Source organism: Bombina bombina, chromosome 5 (genome assembly GCF_027579735.1).
Source record: "Bombina bombina isolate aBomBom1 chromosome 5, aBomBom1.pri, whole genome shotgun sequence".
NCBI classification, from domain to species: domain Eukaryota; kingdom Metazoa; phylum Chordata; class Amphibia; order Anura; family Bombinatoridae; genus Bombina; species Bombina bombina.
The window spans coordinates 761,883,966-761,899,679 of record NC_069503.1 but is presented as its reverse complement, the minus strand read 5'-3'; positions in this window follow the sequence as shown (position 1 = coordinate 761,899,679).

Here is a 15,714-nt window from a genome sequence, read left to right as displayed (position 1 = left end):
CTTTCAAGGTTATCAGCAAACCAAATAAAGAAAGAGGCTTTTCTTCACTGTGTACAAGACCTCCTAGTAATGGGGGGGGATCCACCCAGTTCCGCAGACGGAACAAGGGCAAGGATTTTACTCAAATCTGTTTGTTGTTCCCAAGAAAGAGGGAACCTTCAGACCAATCTTGGACCTAAAGATCTTAAACAAATTCCTAAGAGTTCCATCATTCAAGATGGAGACTATTCGAACCACCCTACCCATGATCCAAGAGGGTCAGTATATGACCACAGTGGACTTAAAGGATGCCTACCTTCACATACCGATTCACAAAGATCATTATCGGTACCTAAGGTTTGCCTTTCTAGACAGGCATTACCAGTTTGTAGCTCTTCCCTTCGGGTTAGCTACGGCCCCGAGAATTTTTACAAAGGTTCTGGGCTCGCTTCTGGCGGTACTAAGACCGCGAGGCATAGCGGTGGCTCCGTACTTAGACGACATTCTGATACAAGCGTCAAGTTTTCAAAATGCAAAGTCTCATACAGAGATAGTTCTAGCATTTCTGAGGTCGCATGGGTGGAAAGTGAACATGGAAAAGAGTTCTCTGTTACCACTCACAAGGGTTCCCTTTCTAGGGACTCTTATAGATTCTGTAGAGATGAAGATTTACCTGATGGAGTCCAGGTTATCAAAAATCCTAAATGCTTGCCGTGTCCTTCATTCCATTCCAAGCCCATCAGTAGCTCAGTGCATGGAAGTAATCGGCTTAATGGTCGCGGCAATGGACATAGTGCCATTTGCACGCCTGCATCTCAGACCGCTGCAATTATGCATGCTGAGTCAGTGGAATGGGGATTACTCAGATCTGTCCCCTTTACTAAATCTGGACCAGGAGACCAGAGATTCTCTTCTCTGGTGGTTGTCTCAGATTCATCTGTCCAAGGGAATGACTTTTTGCAGACCAGATTGGGCGATTGTAACAACAGATGCCAGCCTTCTAGGCTGGGGCGCAGTCTGGAATTCCCTGAAGGCTCAGGGATCATGGACTCAGGAGGAGAAACTCCTTCCAATAAACATTCTGGAAATAAGAGCGATATTCAATGCTCTTCTAGCTTGGCCTCAGTTAGCAACACTGAGGTTCATCAGATTTCAGTCAGACAACATCACGACTGTGGCTTACATCAATCATCAAGGGGGAACCAGGAGTTCCCTAGCGATGTTAGAAGTCTCAAAGATAATTCGCTGGGCAGAGTCTCACTCTTGCCATCTGTCAGCGATCTACATCCCAGGCGTGGAGAACTGGGAGGCGGACTTTCTAAGCCGCCAGACCTTTCACCCGGGGGAGTGGGAAATTCATCTGGAGGTATTTGCTCAACTGATTCTTCGTTGGGGCGAACCGGAACTGGATCTCATGGCTTCTCGCCAGAACGCCAAGCTTCCTTGTTACGGATCCAGGTCCAGGGACCCGGGAGCGGTGCTGGTAGATGCACTAGCAGCCCCTTGGATTTTCAACATGGCTTATGTGTTCCCACCGTTTCCGTTGCTGCCTCGTCTGATTGCCAGGATCAAACAGGAGAGAGCATCTGTGATTCTGATAGCGCCTGCGTGGCCACGCAGGACCTGGTATGCAGACCTAGTGGACATGTCGTCCTGTCCACCATGGTCTCTGCCTCTGAGGCAGGACCTTCTACTTCAGGGTCCTTTCAACCATCCAAGCCTAATTTCTCTGAGGCTGACTGCATGGAGATTGAACGCTTGATTCTATCAAAGCGTGGTTTCTCGGAGTCGGTTATTGATACATTGATACAGGCTCGGAAACCGGTTACCAGAAAAATTTACCATAAGATATGGCGTAAATATTTACATTGGTGTGAATCCAAGAGTTACTCATGGAGTAAGGTTAGGATTCCTAGGATATTGTCTTTTCTACAAGAGGGTTTAGAAAAGGGTTTATCCGCTAGTTCGTTAAAGGGACAGATTTCTGCTCTGTCTATTCTTTTACACAAACGTCTGGCAGAGAATCCAGACGTTCAGGCTTTTTGTCAGGCTTTGGCTAGGATTAAGCCTGTGTTTAAAACTGTTGCTCCTCCGTGGAGCTTAAACTTGGTTCTTAAAGTTCTTCAGGGTGTTCCGTTTGAACCCCTTCATTCCATTGATATTAAGCTTTTATCTTGGAAAGTTCTGTTTTTGATGGCTATTTCCTCGGCTCGAAGAGTCTCTGAGTTATCTGCCTTACATTGCGATTCTCCTTATCTGATTTTTCATTCAGACAAGGTAGTTTTGCGTACTAAACCTGGATTTTTACCTAAGGTTGTTTCTAATAGGAATATCAATCAGGAGATTGTTGTTCCATCATTATGCCCTAACCCTTCTTCAAAGAAGGAACGTCTTTTGCATAATCTGGACGTAGTCCGTGCCCTGAAGTTCTACTTACAGGCAACTAAGGATTTTCGGCAAACTTCTTCTCTGTTTGTCATTTATTCTGGACAGAGGAGAGGTCAAAAGGCTTCGGCCACCTCTCTCTCTTTTTGGCTTCGTAGCATAATACGTTTAGCCTATGAGACTGCTGGACAGCAGCCCCCTGAAAGAATTACAGCTCATTCCACTAGAGCTGTGGCTTCCACCTGGGCCTTTAAGAATGAGGCCTCTGTTGAACAGATTTGCAAGGCTGCAACTTGGTCTTCACTTCATACCTTTTCAAAATTTTACAAATTTGACACTTTTGCTTCTTCGGAGGCTGTTTTTGGGAGAAAGGTTCTACAGGCAGTGGTTCCTTCTGTTTAAAGTTCCTGCCTTGTCCCTCCCATCATCCGTGTACTTTAGCTTTGGTATTGGTATCCCATAAGTAATGGATGACCCGTGGACTGAACACACTTAACAAGAGAAAACATAATTTATGCTTACCTGATAAATTTATTTCTCTTGTAGTGTGTTCAGTCCACGGCCCGCCCTGTCTTTTTTTGAGGCAGTTCTAAATTTTAATTAAAACTCCAGTCACCACTGCACCCTATAGTTTCTCCTTTCTCGTCTTGTTTCGGTCGAATGACTGGATATGACATGTGAGGGGTGGAGCTATATAGCAGCTCTGCTTGGGTGATCCTCTTGCAACTTCCTGTTGGGAAGGAGAATATATCCCATAAGTAATGGATGACCCGTGGACTGAACACACTACAAGATAAATAAATTTATCAGGTAAGCATAAATTATGTTTTCTATAACAGTGTTGGTTATGCAAAATTGAGAAATGGATAATAAAGGGATTCTCTTTATTTTTAAACAACAAACATTCTGGTGTTGACTGTCCCTTTAAGGGAGAGTAAGTTTGAAAGAGGGTTTAAGGATGGGAAATACCAAGAAGAATTCATAAACATTTCTGCATATTGGGGAAAGTACTCATTATGAGTGCCTGAGAATGGAAGGATGCTTGGGGGAAAATGTGTAAGGATGAAAAAATGTCTGAAAAACATGTTAAAGGGTAAGAGGGTGAATAGGAGGCATACAAAAGCATGAAAGATTTTTAGGAAGGGTTGGAGAGTGCCTTTTTTAAAGAATATAAATGTTTTTAAGTCTGGGGGGTTTGTAAGGATGATATAGCACTTGTAGGGGTTTGGCTGAAAGAGTCATGGTATAAGATAGTGCCTAGGACCCCTTACTCAGCTGGTTGCTAATACTAACGGAAGCAAAGGCATGATCTCCACTGGGCATAGAGTTAGCAGATATAGCTCCTCCAGCAGGTTGAATACATGCTAGTATAGTCTAGCCACAGTTACACCACTGATTGCTCCTGCTGGACTCCTCATGGGTGTGATTATACCCTGAATTGCAATGGTATTGTGAAAAATATGTTGGTGTACCATACTAAAATAGTGGATGAGGTTGAAAGAAGGCAGAATTCCATTGAATTCAACCTATTCAGATCGTAATTAATTTACAATTAAGAAGCTCCAATTGAGCTTAAATTAATCAAATTAAAAAAGCTGACCCATTTAACACAAATAATCTTATCCATGAATTCTGTTTCTAGCAAGAAATGTATCAAAGCAATTTTTAAATGTAGCTAAGGTATTGGCATTCACTACCTCCTAATGCAATGAGTTCCACAATTTGTTTTGACAGTGAAAAAATATTTACATTGTTGGAGATTAAATATAATTTTCTCTAGCCTTAAATTCAGACCTCTTGTCACAAACAATTGCCTTGGAATAAACAGAGCTTTTGGGTTTATAATATAGATTACAGAGGCCCCATTGATGAGTAGAGAAATAAAATCACTTTTTTTCTTGCAAGGGGTTTACTGTTACCACAGTGACCACCTGCCTATACAAAGAAAATTAATATATTTAGAGAGGAACTCGTCTACTAGAAAATAAACTTTTTTAGGAGAATGTCTCGACATGCAAATCAAAGGGCTTAAAGGGACAGTCAAGTCAAAATTAAACTTTTATGGTTCAGATAAGGCATGCAATTTTAAACAACTTTCCAACTTTTATCATCAAATGTGCTTTTTTCTCTTGGTATTCTTTTTTTAAAGCTAAACCTAGGTAGGCTCATAATCGATTTCTAAGCCATTGAAGGCCGACTCTTATCTCAGTGCATTCTGACATTTTTTTCCATGTCTGTCAATAGAACTGAGATAAGGGGGCAGTCTGCAAAGGCTTAGACACAAGGTAATCACACAAAAAAAAGTATATTAATATAACAGTATTAGATTATCTATATTTTTAAACAATAATACATTTCAAGTAGACTGTCCCTTTAATCATTTGTACGACAACTGAGTTCTTGGTGCCAGTTCCTTTGAGCCACAGTCAGTCGTATCATATATCATTTTTGCTATTGGTATTTTTCGTATATATGTTTTGCTATTCAAACACTAAAATATAAAACTATACTGAGTTTTTATCTGCACATATTAATCTGGTTCATACCTTTTGCCATTATACCTACTGTTTCAGTAATCTGTCCTAGGGGTCTAAATCCAACTAAGAACAGAAGCCAGAACCAAATACGCAACAGAGACAATGATTTGAAAATCATCGCTCTATCTTTAGAATCATGAAAGCATGTCATGACAAATCACTGTGTAGAAAACCATCACTTAAAATAAACATACATAAGTAAATATTTTATTATGTGAGATGAGTCCTCAAGTTTTTAATTTTTGTGAATCTGTTTTATTATGTGTTGTCTTTAATATGTGTATTTTTGTATAAACTCTACCAAACAAATTTTAGATTTCACACAAGGCTAAAATTTTACTTAAAGTGGATAGAAAATTGTAGTATTAATCATAAGACAATTTGTTTATATTTCACAAATCCATAAAATAAATTCCATGAATCAAAGAAAAAAAAAAATCAAACACTAAAAGTCCATTAAAAAGCCCATAAAAATCTTTATTTTAAAGCTCATATCTTGCACCAATAGTCTGCAGAAAAAAATAATTTTAGTCTCTTTTAGGAAAGGAAACAAACTTTCCTTAGATGCAGTTAGTATCACAAACAATGATCTGCTTATCCGTACTTTGCTTTTCATTTTTAAGGGATTTGTCTTGTCTTTTTGAAATATAAACAAATGGTCTTATGAGTAATACTACAATTTTCTATCCTGGTTAAGTTACACTTTAGCCTTGTGCGCAATCTAAAATTTGTTTGGTATAGTTTTTACAACTGGGAAGGGGAATCCTTCTATATTCTTAGATTGCTTGTGTATTACATTCTAGTGATATTTTCCATATATTCTTTCTATATTTTTTTTTTTATCAACCCAGGTACTCATGATGATTTTAGGTCAAAAATGTTGATATAAAATTATAATGTGCTCTAGTATTTTGTTACCCAAATACGTTTTTAATAAACTTTCAAAAATTAGATTTAACTTTTTCAATACACTCACAGGAAATGTTGCATAGCAAGTTTAGAAAAGTTCTCCAGTGATCAACCCACCAAAACGTATGATTCGTACAGAAAAATGTATATCAACCATTGGCGTATTATCTTTATATAACAGCTGATTTGAACCTATTACCAACAAGACTGGTTTTCAAACCTGTACTCAGACCTCCCTAACACAGATTTTGATGATATCTGAACTAGAGCACAGGTGAAATAATCTGCTGATTAATAAATCTGTTTCATTTACCTGATCTCACCCAAGGTAATCTTTTAAATCTGACCTGTTAGGGAGGCCTGAAGACAGGTTTTAAAACCAGTGACATACAAATAGGGTGACCATATTGCCGCTTTAATAAGGGACACATATGAAAATACATATGTAAGTGCTGTTTTCAGGGCTGTTTAAAAGAAATGTTTTGTATAAGAACCCTGATATATGTATTGTTCATATGTGTCCCTTTTCTCCAACATTGGTGTGTCCGGTCCACGGCGTCATCCTTACTTGTGGGAATATCTCTTCCCCAACAGGAAATGGCAAAGAGTCCCAGCAAAGCTGGCCATATAGTCCCTCCTAGGCTCCGCCCACCCCAGTCATTCTCTTTGCCGTTGCACAGGCAACATCTCCACGGAGATGGTTAAGAGTATGTGGTGTTTAGTTGTAGTTTTTTTATTCTACTATCAAGAGTTTGTTATTTTAAAATAGTGCTGGTATGTACTATTTACTCTGAAACAGAAAAAGATGAAGATTTCTGTTTGTGAGAGGAAGATGATTTTAGCAGACAGTAACTAAAATCGATTGCTGTTTCCACATAGGACTGTTGAGATGAAGTAACTTCAGTTGGGGGAAACAGTTAGCAGACTTTTCTGCTTAAGGTATGACTAGCCATATTTCTAACAAGACTATGTAATGCTGGAAGGCTGTCATTTCCCCTCATGGGGACCGGTAAGCCATTTTCTTAGTCTCAAACAGAATAAAGGGCTTAATATGGGCTATAAAACTGGTAGACACTTTTATGGGCTAAATCGATTGCTTTATTTGGACATTTTATACATGTTTATGCTGATAATTCACACTTATAAACTTGGGGAACGTTTTTTAACGTCAGGCACTATGTTAGACACCTTTTCCAGTCAGGAAGGGCCTTCCCAGTTGTAGGCTGAGCCTCATTTTCGCACCATTACTGCGCAGTTGTTTTTGAGTGCAAGACATGCAGATGCATGTGTGAGGACCTGAAAGTAGTTGGAAAAGTTCCTAGAAGGCGTCATTTGGTATCGTATTCCCCTCTGGGCTTGGTAAAGTCACAGCAAAGGCTGTAGCTGGGACGGCTCCGGTTTCGTTATTTTAAGGGTTAAAGCTCTGAAAATTGGTGTGCAATACTTTTAATGCTTTAAGACACTGTGGTGAAATTTTGGTAAATTTTGAACAATTCCTTCATATATTTTCACATATTCAGTAATAAAGTGTGCTCTGTTTAAAATTTAAAGAGACAGTAACGGTTTTGTTTTAAAACGTTTTTTGTGCTTTATTGACAAGTTTAAGCCTGTTTAACATGTCTGTGCCTTCAGATAAGCTATGTTCTATATGTATGAAAGCCAATGTGTCTCCCCCTTCAAAATTGTGTGATAATTGTGCCATAGCGTCCAAACAAAGTAAGGACAGTACTGCCACAGATAATGAAATTGCCCAAGATGATTCCTCAGATGAAGGGAGTAGACATGGTTCTACATCATCTCCTTCTGTGTCTATGCCAGTTTTGCCCACGCAGGAGGCCCCTAGTACTTCTAGCGCGCCAATGCTTATTACCATGCAACAATTGACGGCTGTAATGGATAACTCCATAGCAAATATTTTATCCAAAATGCCTGCATATCAGAGAAAGCGCGATTGCTCTGTTTTAAACACTGAAGAGCAGGAGGGCGCTGATGATAATTGTTCTGTCATACCCTCACACCAATCTGAAGGGGCCATGAGGGAGGTTTTGTCAGATGGGGAAATTTCAGATTCAGGAAAAATTTCTCAACAGGCTGAACCTGATGTTGTGACATTTAAATTTAAATTAGAACATCTCCGCACACTGCTTAAGGAGGTGTTATCTACTCTGGATGATTGTGACAACTTGGTCATTCCAGAAAAATTATGCAAGATGGACAAGTTCCTAGAGGTTCCGGTGCACCCCGACGCTTTTCCTATACCCAAGCGGGTGGCGGACATAGTGAATAAGGAGTGGGAGAAGCCCGGCATACCTTTTGTTCCCCCTCCTATATTTAAGAAATTATTTCCTATGGTCGACCCCAGAAAGGACTTATGGCAGACAGTCCCTAAGGTTGAGGGGGCAGTTTCTACTCTAAACAAGCACACTACTATTCCTATCGAAGATAGTTGTGCTTTCAAAGATCCTATGGATAAAAAATTGGAAGGTTTGCTTAAAAAGATTTTTGTACAGCAAGGTTACCTTCTACAACCCATTTCGTGCATTGTTCCTGTCACTACAGCAGCGTGGTTCTGGTTCGAGGAACTAGAAAAGTCGCTCAGTAGAGAGACTCCATATGAGGAGGTTATGGACAGAGTTCACGCACTTAAGTCGGCTAACTCTTTTATTTTAGATGCTGCTTTGCAATTAGCTAGATTAGCTGCGAAAAATTCAGGGTTTGCAATTGTGGCACGCAGAGCGCTTTGGCTAAAGTCTTGGTCAGCGGATGTATCATCCAAGACAAAATTACTTAACATCCCCTTCAAGGGTAAAACTCTCTTTGGACCAGAATTGAAAGAGATTATCTCAGACATCACTGGGGGAAAGGGCCACGTCCTCCCACAAGATAGGCCTTTCAAGGCCAAGAATAAGTCTAATTTTCGTTCCTTTCGTAATTTCAGGAATGGACCGGCCTCTAATTCTGCATCCTCTAAGCAAGAGGGTAATGCCTCACAGTCCAAACCAGCCTGGAAACTGATGCAAGGCTGGAACAAGGGTAAGCAGACCAAGAAGCCTGCTACCGCTAACAAAACAGCATGAAGGAGTAGCCCCCGATCCGGGACCGGATCTAGTGGGTGGCAGAATCTCTCTCTTTGCTCAGGCTTGGGCAAGAGATGTTCAGGATCCCTGGACGCTAGAAATAGTTTCTCAGGGTTATCTTCTGGAATTCAAGGAACTACCCCCAAGGGGAAGGTTCCACATGTCTCACTTATCCTCAAACCAAATAAAGAGACAGGCGTTCTTACATTGTGTAGAAGACCTGCTAAAGATGGGAGTGATACACCCAGTTCCAATGACGGAACAAGGAATGGGATTTTACTCAAATCTGTTCGTAGTTCCCAAAAAAGAGGGAACCTTCAGACCAATTCTGGATTTAAAGATCCTAAACAAATTTCTCAGGGTACCATTGTTCAAAATGGAAACCATTCGAACGATTCTACCCACTATCCAGGAAGGTCAATTTATGACTACCGTGGATCTAAAGGATGCGTACCTACATATTCCTATCCACAAAGAACATCATCAGTTCCTAAGGTTCGCCTTTCTGGACAAACATTACCAGTTTGTGGCCCTCCCATTCGGATTAGCCACTGCTCCAAGGATTTTCACAAAGGTACTCGGGTCCCTTCTAGCGGTTCTAAGACCGAGGGGCATTGCAGTAGTACCATACTTGGACGACATTCTAATACAAGCGTCGTCCCTTTCAAAAGCAAAGGCTCATACAGACATCGTTCTGGCCTTTCTCAGATCTCACGGATGGAAAGTGAACATAGAAAAAAGTTCTCTGTCTCCGTCAACAAGAGTTCCCTTCCTGGGAACAATAATAGATTCCTTAGAAATGAGGATCTTTCTGACAGATGTCAGAAAGTCAAAACTTCTAAGCGCTTGTCAAGTTCTTCATTCTGTTCCACGTCCTTCCATAGCTCAGTGCATGGAAGTAGTAGGGTTGATGGTTGCAGCAATGGACATTATTCCTTTTGTGCGAATTCATCTAAGACCATTACAACTGTGCATGCTGAAACAGTGGAATGGGGACTATACAGACTTGTCTCCAGTGATTCAAGTAGATCAGAAGACCAGAGATTCACTCCGTTGGTGGATATCCCTGGACCACCTATCCCAGGGAATGAGCTTCCGCAGACCAGAGTGGGTCATTGTCACGACCGACGCCAGTCTAGTGGGCTGGGGTGCGGTCTGGGAATCCCTGAAAGCTCAGGGACTATGGTCTCGGGAAGAGTCTCTTCTCCTGATAAACATTCTGGAACTAAGAGCGATATTCAATGCTCTCAGGGCTTGGCCTCAGCTTGCAAAGGCCAGATTCATAAGATTCCAATCAGACAACATGACGACTGTTGCGTATATCAATCATCAGGGGGGAACAAGGAGTTCCCTGGCGATGAAAGAAGTAACCAAAATAATACAATGGGCGGAGAATCACTCCTGCCATCTATCTGCGATCCACATCCCAGGTGTGGAAAACTGGGAAGCGGATTATCTGAGTCGTCAGACATTCCATCCGGGGGAGTGGGAACTCCACCCGGAGATTTTTGCCCAGTTGACTCAATTATAGGGCATTCCAGACATGGATCTGATGGTGTCTCGTCAGAACTTCAAGGTTCCTTGCTACGGGTCCAGATCCAGGGATCCCAAGGCGACTCTAGTGGATGCACTGGTAGCGCCTTGGACCTTCAACCTAGCTTATGTGTTCCCACCGTTTCCTCTCATTCCCAGGCTGGTAGCCAGGATCAAACAGGAGAGGGTCTCTGTGATCTTGATAGCTCCTGCGTGACCATGCAGGACTTGGTATGCAGACCTGGTGAATATGTCATCGGTTCCACCATGGAAGCTACCTTTGAGACAGGACCTTCTTGTTCAGGGTCCATTCGAACATCCAAATCTGGTCTCCCTCCAGCTGACGGCTTGGAGATTGAACGCTTGATTCTATCAAAGCGTGGGTTTTCAGATTCTGTGATTGATACTCTGGTTCAGGCCAGAAAACCGGTAACTAGAAAGATTTACCATAAAATATGGAAAAGATATATCTGCTGGTGTGAATCCAAGGGATTCCCTTGGAATAAGATAAAAATTCCTAAGATTCTTTCCTTTCTGCAAGAAGGTTTGGATAAAGGATTATCTGCAAGTTCTCTAAAGGGACAGATTTCTGCTTTATCTGTCTTACTACACAAACGACTGGCAGCTATGCCAGATGTTCAAGCATTTGTTCAGGCTCTGGTTAGGATCAAGCCTGTTTACAGACCTTTGACTCCTCCCTAGAGTTTAAATCTAGTTCTTTCAGTTCTTCAAGGGGTTCCGTTTGAACCTCTACATTCCATAGATATTAAGTTGTTATCTTGGAAAGTTTTGTTTTTGGTTGCTATTTCTTCTGCTAGAAGAGTTTCAGAGTTATCTGCTCTGCAGTGTTCTCTGCCCTATCTGGTGTTCCATGCAGATAAGGTGGTTTTACGTACTAAGCCTGGTTTTCTTCCAAAGGTTGTTTCTAACAAAAAATATTAACCAGGAGATAGTTGTACCTTCTTTGTGTCCGAATCCAGTTTCAAAGAAGGAACGTTTGTTACACAATTTGGACGTAGTCCGTGCTCTAAAATTCTATTTAGAAGCTACAAAAGATTTCAGACAAACATCTTCTCTGTTTGTCGTCTATTCTGGTAAAAGGAGAGGTCAAAAAGCAACTTCTACCTCTCTTTCCTTTTGGCTTAAAAGCATCATCCGATTGGCTTACGAGACTGCCGGACGGCAGCCTCCTGAAAGAATCACAGCTCACTCCACTAGGGCTGTGGCTTCCACGTGGGCCTTCAAGAACGAGGCTTCTGTTGATCAGATATGTAAGGCAGCGACTTGGTCTTCACTGCACACTTTTGCCAAATTTTACAAATTTGATACTTTTGCTTCTTCGGAGGCTATTTTTGGGAGAAAGGTTTTGCAAGCCGTGGTGCCTTCCGTTTAGGTAACCTGATTTGCTCCCTCCCTTCATCCGTGTCCTAAAGCTTTGGTATTGGTTCCCACAAGTAAGGATGACGCCGTGGACCGGACACACCAATGTTGGAGAAAACAGAAATTATGCTTACCTGATAAATTACTTTCTCCAACGGTGTGTCCAGTCCACGGCCCGCCCTGGTTTTTTTAATCAGGTCTGATGAATTATTTTCTCTAACTACAGTCACCACGGTACCATATGGTTTCTCCTATATTTTTCCTCCTGTCCGTCGGTCGAATGACTGGGGTGGGCGGAGCCTAGGAGGGACTATATGGCCAGCTTTGCTGGGACTCTTTGCCATTTCCTGATGGGGAAGAGATATTCCCACAAGTAAGGATGACGCCGTGGACCGGACACACCGTTGGAGAAAGTAATTTATCAGGTAAGCATAAATTCTGTTTTTAAAGTGGCAATATGGTCACACTACCAATAATAAGATAAATAAAATACTAAGCAATAATAGACTATTTGATTATTTGGGAATGTGTCATTTAAGTCACTTTGTATAATATCGTAATGACTTAAAAAAAGAAAAGAAAAAAAAAAGAATAATAAATAATTTGAAGTGTTCTGTCTTCATACTGCTTATTTCGAAAATATTTTTTTCCTCTTTAACACATTCTATTTTTCTTGATATTACTGTTTGTTGTTCGAAACATTAAAAGATCATTTACCAAAAAACATAGCTTGCTAGATGACAGTCAGTGTATGTGAAATAATACCTATAAAAATAAATTGAACCACAAAGCAAAATTAGTCATTATGATCATTTTCTATGGTAATTCTTTGTACAGATTGCAAAGCCTTGACCATATTCATCAGCTGTCACTGAAATGTTGAAATAACAAAACTACGTCTGGCAGGAGACAGTGGGGAACAAAAAAAAAATCCCCAACAAAGGATGCAAACAAAAACAGAGCACGTCATGTAGAAATTGCCTTGGCATGCGGGTCATTGGTGATTTCATTTGTAAGTAATGTTTTGATTGTCACAGATTATATGTTGCTCTCGTCCCCTTGACATTTGTTGTACAGCATGATTGATTTTTCTGCTCCTGTATGAAAAGGTCACTTTGATCAATGTGGTGTAATTGGCAGTAAATTAGGATCATATCAGGTTATTTTGCTACTTAATGATGAAATATTAAAGAATAGCTTGGGTAGGTTGCAGAGTGTACTAAAGTGCAGTTTAAACCTGTGATAATTATATTTGATTTGGTACAAAAAATGTAGAGAAAAGCAAGTAAAAACAGAAAATAACTGTGATGTATTGAGAAAAAGGCTTAGAATTATATATTTTCACTTCACATAGTCTCTGAAAGCTGCAGATACAAAACACCAATCCCAGCAGTCAGTCTTGTATCTGCGGGTAAGAGAAAAGCTGTATATAGAAGTTTAATGATAATTATGCTCATTACATGCTAGTAAATGTTAAGCCTTTTCATTCTGCATATAGTAATTATGTTAAAAAATTTAGTGTTCGCTATCCCTTCATTAAAAAAAAATGGTTTCTTGCTTTTAAAGCATGTTTCTAGTTACAAAGGTTTAGGTCCCTGAGGAATATGAATATTTTTAGATACAAACAGTATATCTGCAGTAAAACATGTTGCTGCTTAATTTGAATAAATACTGATTACAATATTATGATGTTATTTTATTATCTTTTCAAAAGTGAAAATGTATGTTTGTTTTAAAAACATATTTGTAAAGTGGATTGTCATATTTGTTTAATCCTTCCACTTTAAATACTGTTTTTCAAATGTGTATCATTTTTGCATGAGTGCATGAACTTGCTTGAAGTCTGAATCGAATTCGTACAGTATTTTTTAAGTTATTAAGTGATAAAAATGTGATATTTTTCAATGTTTCCATAGAACGATTTTTAGATAGTGCTTCAGTGAAAACACTAACTATCTTTATGAAACTTGGTCATCATGGAGTATATTACAAACAGTAGGTCTGTAGATATAAATGTTTAAAGTGACATTTCTGATGTTGCTCATGCATGTGTAGAAATAAAGTTAAACACTGATGAACACAGATGTTCTTTTTAATTAGCATATAGTACACAATGTTTAAAATTAAATAAGTAGAAGGTACATAGTGTTTCAGACCATATGTTGGTCTTGTCTTTTTAAAGGGATATTCAGCACTAAATAAATGCTAGATAGACTTACAACCCCAATTCCAAAAATATTGGGACAGTATGGAAAAGGCAAAAAAACAAAACAAAAAGAGTCATTAGATAATACAATTCACCCTGTACTATATTGAAAACACATTATTAACACATTATTTGATGTTTTACTTTGTGAATTTAATGTATTTTTGAAAATTTTCAAATTGATGACTGCAACATGTTCAAAAAAAGTTGGGACAGGGGCAATTTAGGACTAATAGCAATGTAACAAGTTGAAATAAGAAGGTGATGTGAAACAGGTGAGGTAATCGTGTAATCATAGCATATATGAAGCCTCCAAAAAAGGCCTATTCCTTCAAGAGCAAGGTTGGGTCTAGGCTCGCCAATCTTCCAACAGATATAATCCAACACTTTGAGAACAATTCTCCAAAGACAAATCTGTATGATTTTGTGCACAATATAATTAAAAGATTCAAGGAATCCGGTCAAATCACAGTGCGTAAAGGGCAAGGCCAAAAACCACTTTTTAATTTACTCCTATTATCACTCTGGGGAAAAAACACAAGCGCAACCCAGATTCAAGGAAGTAAAACAAAATTTATTAAAACACAGTGTGCTATATTGCACTTACAAGATTGCAGGTAAAACAGGCACATCAGAGATATCCTGGCCATAAACAGCTTCACTGACAGCTCAGGATCCACTGCAAGTCCAGTCTTTCAAAAGTCAAATCTTTGCAGTTTTAAACAGCTGATTGCTTCCAGGACCAGTAATGTATGCAGATCCTTTTGAAATATTTTAGCTTAAAACTCTTTAACTCTACGCGTTCCATCTGCCTTCTAAGCAGACTTTGTCAAGAGATTTCCAAACAGAACATAACTTTTTCTCCCAAACATGCGCTCTTTATGCCATTAGTAAGGTACACTCCCCCTCAGATGATTGGAGAACAACATGAGTGATGTAGCCAATTAGAAGGCTTGGAGGAACACACCCTCATGTTCATTAGTTAGATATGCACTTGCCCAGGGGTAATATGTATGTTACTTAACTAAAGCATGCAACCAAATTTATAAAAATATATCAAATATACAATGTAAGTAATTTCACAGCGTGGTGTATGTTGATATATTCTAATGTGTATGACAAGCTCAGAATGTACTTTTAACCTCTTACAGCTATCAACCATAATGGGGTAAAATAATTTCTATTTACAGACCTTGTTATAGACTCCCTGTCTGTTAACCCTTACAAAATAGCTGAATATTATTAATACTAAATACCCAACAAGTGTGATACAAGCTAGACCCATAAAACAAAAACAAAATAAATGTTGATAATAAATATCTAGCAAATTCAGTGCATGTTTAACCCATAAAACTATATAAATTAATTTGGGATACTATATCCCTATTACACAGAATAAGTTATACACATAAAAAACTGATACATAATAAATGGAGTAAACACTAATAAATATGTAAAACACTATAACACAAACAATTAAAATTCCTAAAAACTATCATAAGTCTCATATATGCATAAGAACTATAGAACATTTACATATAAGACAGGGACACCTATGCAGACGTAAAAAATATGTTAAAACATCATAAACTGTAATCACTAAAGTCACTGGATCTAAAAATAATCTCACAAAAAAAACATTTTTTTTTTAAATTAAGTACATAGTCAAATTATGCACAAGGAGCACTGTATATTAAAATATATAGAG